Consider the following 8,856-nt stretch of genomic DNA (forward strand, 5'->3'; position numbering starts at 1 on the left):
CAACATCAATACACCACACAATTGGCTTCTGAAAGGACACCTTGCAACCAACAAGAAACTGTTAGCAGAACTTTGAAAACCTGTGCAACTAAAAACCTTGGAAAGGGATAAACACTGCCACATTTTGACTCAAATACTGTTACGGGGTGGCACCGCAATAATTCACTGAAACAAAAGAATGAATGAGGAATACTTTTATATAGGAATCAGAGGAAGCATTACTAAACATTTAAAGAAATAGGTAAAGAAACTGCTAGGTTCAAATGCTACCGTGAGACACTGTCAGGGCCTTAGGCAAATTCACTTCTCTTGGTCCTGTTTCTAGGTTCATCAAAAACCAGCTTTGGACTAGGGAATCTGTTGCTTCCCAAAGCCTTCCTTCTGTGATTCCAGCCCAGATTTTAGGACTGCTCTCCCACTTGGTATATGAAAGCACTTTCTAGTATAATAGCAAGAGTACATTTCTGTGTTGAATGCGGTTTGGGACCTACTGAAAGGAATGAGGCACATCCCCCATATATCTCCCAACTTCCTGAGCCCAGCACACATTCCTCCATATTTCTTTCAAACTTCAGAAAAACATCACCTGGGAGATCTCCGATAAGGAATGCTAAATGTATAATGTTAACCAATTGTAATGCTGTAACCAAGAGAATTACCTTGTTCCCTGTAACTTTACATATCCTGTTTACATCGGGCTATAAAAAGCAAGCACTCGCATTGTTCGAGGCCCTCTTGTATGCTGTGGAATGGAGGGACCAAGTTCGAACTTGTAGTAAAGATCCTTGCCGCTTCGCTTTGACTCTGGACTCTGGTGGTCTTCTTTGGGGAACAAACGGTCTGGGCATAACACTACTCTATGAGGCAGAATATCACCATGGAACTTTAAGCATGACGACAAGGCGCACTCTAGATAAGAATAACACATAAGATGTGGCCATACACCTGTGCGTGCCTGGCAGGGAGATGGAGAAGTCTCACTTAATGAAGCCGCGGTGCCTGTTGCACCTGAACATCCTCAGTCCACGTCAAGTTCACAATGTCCTTCTGACATCAAACCACATGTATCCCATACTTTTCCATACTTTCTACCCAAGATTAAAATATGCAGAGCACCGTGATAAAGACGCCTCCATCCCCAGCATGTTGGCTCTCGTTCTGTAGAATTACGTACTTGAGGTACAAAATGATCACCAGGCTGCAGCTGCAAGCAAGACTGGGCTCCGTGGGGACAGCCACTCCTGTCGCCACAGTCTGATGCAGCTGCAGAGAAGCTGTGGCTGAGGCCATTCACTTTGTGAGAGAACCACACAGGAGGGAAAAGGTAGGGGAGGTAGAGAAGAGGGCAATGTCAGGCCTCTGAGCCCAATCCAAGCCACCGCATCCCCTGTGACTTGCACGTATACACCCAGATGGCCTGAAGTAACTGAAGAATCACAAAAGAAGTGCAAATGCCCTGTCCCACCTTAACTGATGACATTCTACCACAAAAGAAGTGAAAATGGCCGGTCCTTGCCTTAAGGGATGGTATTATCTTGTGAAATTCCTTTTCCTGGCTCATCCTGGCTCAAAAAGCTCCCCCACTGAGCACTTTGTGACCCCCACTCCTGCCCGCCAGAGCCAGAGAACAACCCCCCTTTGACTGTAATTTTCCTTTACCTACCCAAACCCTATAAAATGGCCCCACCCTTATCTCCCTTCCCTGACTCTCTTTTGGGACTCAGCCCGCCTGCACCCAGGTGATTAAAAAGCTTTATTGCTCACACAAAGCCTGTTTGGTGGTCTCTTCACATGGAGGCGCATGACAGGCAGGTGCAGAGCCAGGGAAGGACCTGTGATGAGAACAGAAAGGAATGCGCCTGCCTGTACGCACACTCGGATTTTATGACAATGTGGGCATGGGGCTGAACAGGATGCCTGAGAACATGCCTCCAAGTTCTTTTGCTGATTTTCTAAATATTGGTGTAAAATCTGAACTCAGACAAATTTCTTTTTCAATCGTTTCAATCAACATCTTTGGTGCTCAGCATCATGTCTACATGATCATCTAGAAAACCAACTTCTGTTCTAAGGCTCACATCTTCTATTAAGTCCCAGGGATTTTACAAGGGAATGCACCTCTCATTCGCATCAAGAACACACACAACTACCATTCAAGAAATGCTTAATTTGCTAACATAATTTTTTAAACACCCAGATTTGAAATACAATAGAGAAGACAACTTTTTGATAGCTCTGCTTTCCAACTGCGAACTGCGGGTCGAGAAAATAACCTGCCATGATTTCTAACCAGTCAACAACCTGTCTTCCCTGGCTGCAGTAGGAGCAATCTTTCTGAGCTCAGGATGAAAAAGAACCCAGCTGTTCAGGGGACAGATAGTCATCAGTTCTCAGCGGGCTTCCTGGGTCCCAAATCCCCATGTGATACGTGGAAGTAAAAAGCTATCAATGACCAAGCATCTGAACTCTTATCCCACCTCGACATCTGCTTCTCCTGCCATGTAAATTTAAAATTAATAAGCCTGCTATTAGAGAACAGAGTTGGTACTGCATCTGTCTTCCTAAAATTATGGATAATTACCAGCCCACAATAGCTTCTAATCAGATTTGAGTAGTCCCTTACATAGGAAGCTAAAGTGCATCAGCCCTAAACTGAGAAGAAAACAGAAACTGGAATGTTCTAGATTTGATTTTCTCCCCCTTGTTCTAAAGTTGCTCTTCCCGAATCTCCTTCTACTGTCTTGTTTATAAAATGTATGAGAAACAGGGAAATTTAAAGACATGATAGAAATGGCCACTTTTTCTAGGTACAAACTCTGTGAACATTATTTTCAGCTGCTGGGCTTTTTCTCCACAAACTGTGAGCCTGGAGGACATTTTCCCCCTCGTGGTTACACATTCAGAGTCAGGGAAAGTGGCTTTAGCAGTAAAGAGGGGAGTGCACTGAGAAGTGACCGGACATTGAGAAGGGCAGACAGGGACTCTACCTCGGTGGCCTGCAGCACTCCTGGGCCTCGGCCTTTACTTTTCTATCTGTACAAGGGATCTAAAGGCCCGTGATTCTAGGCCATGACAGCTCTTCATACACACACACACAAACATCACATGCCTATGTGAAAAGCTGTGACACTTGGCTGATTTCCTGAAGAAGTTATCTTGTATCATTTCTACTCATGTACTCCACCTCCTTCCAGACAAGTATCTGAGGATGATGGGCTATCCCACAGCCATGTGTGTAACCTCTGCTGCTTACGATCCCTGTTCACATAGCATTTTCCAAAAGCATATGGTGTGAAGTGACAGAAGAAAGAAGAATAAGGTTCTTTCAGCCCATTCATTCATTCATTCATTCAACAAATATTGACTGACTATCTACGTGCCAGGCACTGGTGATATAACAGGGAACATATATTTTTGTAGGTAGAGACAGACAACCAAAAAGTATGTTAAAGAGTGATCCATGCTATAGAGGAAAATACACCAGGAAACAGGAAAGAAGAATACCCCTAGCCACCCTACACTGGGGTGACGCTAGTGTTTACAAAATGGAAACAGCGGCAGGGTGCGGTGGCTCACACCTGTATTCTCAGCTCTTTGGGAGACTGAGGCAGGCAGATCACCAGAGTTCAGGAGTTCAAGATCAGCCTGACCAATATGGCAAAACTCTGTCTCTACTAAAAACATAAAAATTAGCTGGACGTGGTGGCACACACCTGTAATCCCAGTTACTCAGGAAGCTGAGGCACAAGAATCACTTGAACCTGGGAGGCAGAGGTTGGAGTCAGCCGAGATCATGTAACTGCACTCCAGCCTGGGTGACAGAGCAAGACTCTGTCTCAAAAAAAAAAAATAAATAAAAATAAAAATAAAATGTAAACAGAGAATATGATACCAAATGAAAGAACATGAACGATTAATTGTAACAAAAGCCTTTGTAAGCTGATACTTTCCTTCCTGGATCCTTGTCCCTTACAAATGGAAAAAAAGAGTGGGTAGGGGGTAGCATCAAAATGATGTTTTAAGATGGCTTGGGGTTTCAGATGTCTGACAGCCATACTCATGTACTTCAAGGAAAAAGCTCTAGCTCTATAAGCCATCTGGGCAATGGTTTAATGTCTTTTTCTTTTTTTTTTCCCCAGAGAGTTTTTAAAATACAGGAAAATGTATGTGTTTATTTGGCTGCTCTGTGCCCGCACACGTGCAAACTGTGCTAACAGGTTTTTCCATGTTTTGCTGAATTTGCCAGCTTGCCATAAACAGGCTTCCATGTCTTAATTGTCTATAAATAGCACAAACACACGAAAATGCAAAGCAAGACAAACTGTTCCTTCCACTGCTGTTGCCATGATGACAGCGAGTGACAATTGGCCAAATCAATACCCAGAGACTGAAGCTGTCTGGCAGAGAGCACAAGGTCGACTGCTTTTCCCATAGCATTTAAAGAAACAAGCGGAAACGGCTCTCCACACAGGACAGACACGTCCTTTGTTCTTTGAATAAATACTGCCAATGCCCAAAATACTTTCTCCATCACACTATCTATATGGAATTCAAGTTCCTTCCAATACTATGAGTAACGCCAGTGATAGACTATGTTTAGTCATAATGACCCATTAGCATTCTTTTTCCTCTAAAATGTTGAAATAATAACATTGAGTGTGCACTCACAAACTCAGGCTCTGAGTTTGATCTCGTTTGGTTCTTGTTGAAATCCTGTAAGATCAGTACCATATTCTCTCATTTTTCATAGATGAGGAAACTGAGGCATAGAAAGGCTAAGTAAGTTGTCCATGGTCACAGGTTATTTAGGAACTTTTCTCCAAACTTTCAAAAGTTAACCACTGCCACTATTACAAATGGGTTTTTGTTTGTTTGTTTTTGTTTTTGTTTTTGTTTTGAGACAAGGTCTTGCTCTGACCAGGCTGGAGTGCAGTGGCGTGATGATGGTTCACTGCAGCCTTGACTTCCCAGGCTCAAGTGATTCTCACACCTCAGCCTCTCCAGTAGCTGGGATTACAGGCATGAGCCACCACACCTGGCTAATTTTTTATTTTTTCTAGGGATGGGGTTTCACCATGTTGCCCAGACTGGTTCCAAACTCTGGGCTCAAGAGATCCTCCCAGGTCAGCCTCCCAAAGTGCTGGGATTACAGGTGTAAGCCGCTGTGCACAGCCCTACAAATGTGACTCATACAAAGTCAGAGCAGTGAGCAGGAAGAGAACAGAGACTTCAGCGAGTCTTCTGGCTGTGGCAACACCATATCCCTCCTCCATATCGTAATGTGTCTACACCCATCAAGCTCCTAGATGTTGAAGGCAGGCCAGCTCAGAGACGAAACAGCAGTCAAGAAAGAGAAGATGCAGACACGCGTCTTGATTTCACCTCGAGCGTATCTCTCTGCCCTGCAGCTGCACAAGCAGAAACCAGGTGGGAACTGAACAATGAGATCACTTGGACTCAGGAAGGGGAACATCACACACCGGGGCCTATCATGGGGAGGGGGGAGGGGGGAGGGATTGCATTGGGAGTTATACCTGATGTAAATGACGAATTGATGGGTGCAGCACACCAACATGGCACAAGTATACATATGTAACAAACCTGCACGTTATGCACATGCACCCTACAACTTAAAGTATAATAATAATAAATAAATTAAAAAAAAAAAAGAAAAAGAGACAAACAAACAAACAAAAAAAGAAACCAGGGGCCGTGAGTCAGAGGCAGTGTGTTTGGTTCCTGGCAGGTAATCTTTTGGGAAACCATCCCATACAATTAGTGTTACACTTCTCAAAAAGAAAGTGTGACTTTTATAGAAAAATCGATTCCATTTGGGAGAAAGGCCTAATAAAACCACAAAAGGATAATACATTCATACAACAACAAATTCAATTCATCTGTCACAAACTGAAATCCCAAAGCCCTCTGGGCACACAGCTGCTTTTCTGAGCTGAAATTCAACTCCAGTTGAGAAGCAGGTCAATTTTTCTAAAAAGATTTCTTTTTCACATGCCTTAAATAAAAATTCCTTTCCCTCGCTTGTCATTTTCCAGATTTAATGGCTCTGTTGGTCTTCCTCTCATTTAGGCCATGAGCACTGGCTGCATGTCTGCTACGGCCCGGACTGCAAGGGAGGCGCCCTAGGGAACACAGATGACCTCAGCACAGCGACAACGGGGAAGGAGCACACACGGGGAAGGCAAGAGGATACAATCGCAGACTTCACACAGAAAAGAACGTGGCATCCATACCCTGTCCCATTTCTAGAAAACAACGATGCTGAGTCAGTAACATTTACCGAACAGCCTGCAGTGTGGAGGCAGGCACGAGGGGGCTCCATGCGAGGAAGAGCACCTTCAGAAGGGGGCGTGCAAACAACGTGGAGGCAGGAGACGCCCCCACGCACAAGGGCCAGCCTGGGGGCCTGCAGAAATGCCCATGCATCTAGGAGGCGGGAGAGAGGACAAGATACTTAAATGCTCCAAAAGGAATAGAAGCCTCCGAAGAACCTCCCCCGAAATGGGGCAGGGATTTACAAAAGACCAAACCCAGCATGCGCAGTTACCTGAGCATAGCGCCACCAGAGCGAGGTATCAAGGAAGAAACAGGGTCCTTAGAAGCCTGAGCCTCTACTCCCAGCTCTGCGACTCATTCACCCTATGACCTTGGTGAAGGCTCTTAGCTTCTGTGAGCCACAAGAGAATCACGGGAAAACAGAAGATATGAAAACTGCTCTGCCTTTTTCACAGAACTGCTGAGGGAATAAAATCAGATCATGGATTTTAAAATTCTCTGTGAGTTACGAAGTAAAATACAAACATATGAAATCATTCTTACCATTAGTAACAGCACTGTAAAATTAAGAGCAGAGGTAAGATCACAGCATTTTCCACCTCCCGACTCCCGAGAGAAATAGTGAGGCCAGCCGATGTATTTGGGCAACCCCAGTATCTAAGCTTTGAGAGCCTCAAACCGCTCATGAACTCTGACAGTATCACTCCAGTCCAGTGCTCATTAAGTTCTCCAAGACAGCCAACTGACCTAAAATACTACAGCTTTTTCAGCTGGGCTTGAAGCCCTCCAAGCTCACAGCACAGCTAAACAATGAAGAGGTTTTCTGCCACTAGACTCAAAAGCTGGCTTTTGTAGATTCCCATAGAAAGAACATTCAAGGCCAGGCGTGGCGGCTCACGCCTGTAATCCCAGCACTTTGGGAAGCCAAGGCAGGAGGATCACCTGAGGTCAGAAGTTCAAGAACAGCCTGGCCAATATGGCGAAGCCCCGTCCCTACTAAAAATGCAAAAATTAGGCAGAGCGTGGTGGCTCAAGCCTGTAATCCCAGCACTTTGGAAGGTCGAGACGGGTGAATAACGAGGTCACGAGATTGAGACCATCCTGGCCAACAGGGCGAAACCCCGTCTCTACTAAAAAGTACAAAAAACTAGCCAGGCGAGGTGGCGGTGCCTTTAATCCCAGCTACTTGGGAGGCTGAGGCAGGAGAATGGCATAAACCCGGAAGGCGGAGCTTGCAGTGAGCTGAGATCCACCCACTGCACTCCAGCCTGGGAGACAGAGCGAGACTCCGTCTCAAAAAAAAAAAAAAAAAAAAAAAAAAACACAAAAATTATCTGGGCAAGCTGGCGGGCACCTGTAATCCCAGCTACTCGGGACGCTGAGGAAGGAGAATCGCTTGAACTCAGGAGGCCGAGGTTGCAGTGAACTGAGATCTTGCCACTGCACTTCAGCCTGGGCGACAAGAACGAAACTCCATCTCAAAAAAAAAAAAAAAAAAAAAAAAAGAGCATTCGTTTTTGCTGATGTTCATGATCCTGTGCTTAACACAGAGAAATCATACAACACTGAAATCCTGAAAAACATATCATAAAAATCATTTACTGACTGTAAAGACTTTCAATATAACCTGTAACAGTGAGTTCCTCTCCTCTTTCCAGCCAGCTCCACTAACGTTCTGACCCTTAACAATGCTTCCACTAACAGAGAGGAAAATTAATAGGACCACTTACCCCTCTCAGCTGACAGCTAAACCAGTGCTTCTCCCTGGGCTCACTAAAGATGACCTTTACCCAAAACCAGGCTGCAAAGACCCCGTAAATGTTGACTAACAATTTCAAAATTCCCATGTTCTTTGTCCACTCCTAAGGAAGATGAACTGAAGCCAGGTGTCTCCAAGTCAGAACTAACAGAGGCCTTAAACATCAGATGGCCCATCCCCTTCTTTGACAACCGGGAGATCTAAAGCTGAGATTATGGAAGAAAACAGCCTGTTTAGTAACAAAGTGAAAACCAAAGTCTAGTCACCTAACCTCTGGTCCAGAACTCCTGCGATAATCCAGCACCCATACAGGATGAGTCTCCCTAACCAGAAACTCTGAAATCCACAACTTTTTGAGTGTCGATGTGATGCTCAAAGAAATGTTCATTGGAACAGCTCAGACTCTGGATTTTTGAATTCAGGATGCTCAAACAGCATGTACAATACAAATATACAAAAATCCAAAAATGTAAAAAAATCTGAGACACTTCTGGTTCCAAGCAATTTGGATGAGGGACATTCAACCTGCATTTTTTTTTTTTCCTCTAATGAAGGAAATTAAAAATGAGGCCTCAGCAAAGCCATTCAATCCATACTAAAGCCATTCAATAGTTTAATTAGTACCCATTTAAAGTTAAGTGCTACCCGCAGATATTTAAAAGGATGAATACATACATGCCTATAATCCCAGATCTTTGGCAGGCTGAGGCGGGAGGATCACCTGATGTCAGGAGTCCAAGACTAGCCCAGCCAGCATGGTGAAACTCCATCTCTACTAAAAATGCAAAATTAGCCACGCGTGG

Source organism: Macaca mulatta, chromosome 3 (assembly GCF_049350105.2).
Source record: "Macaca mulatta isolate MMU2019108-1 chromosome 3, T2T-MMU8v2.0, whole genome shotgun sequence".
Taxonomy (NCBI): Eukaryota; Metazoa; Chordata; class Mammalia; order Primates; family Cercopithecidae; genus Macaca; species Macaca mulatta.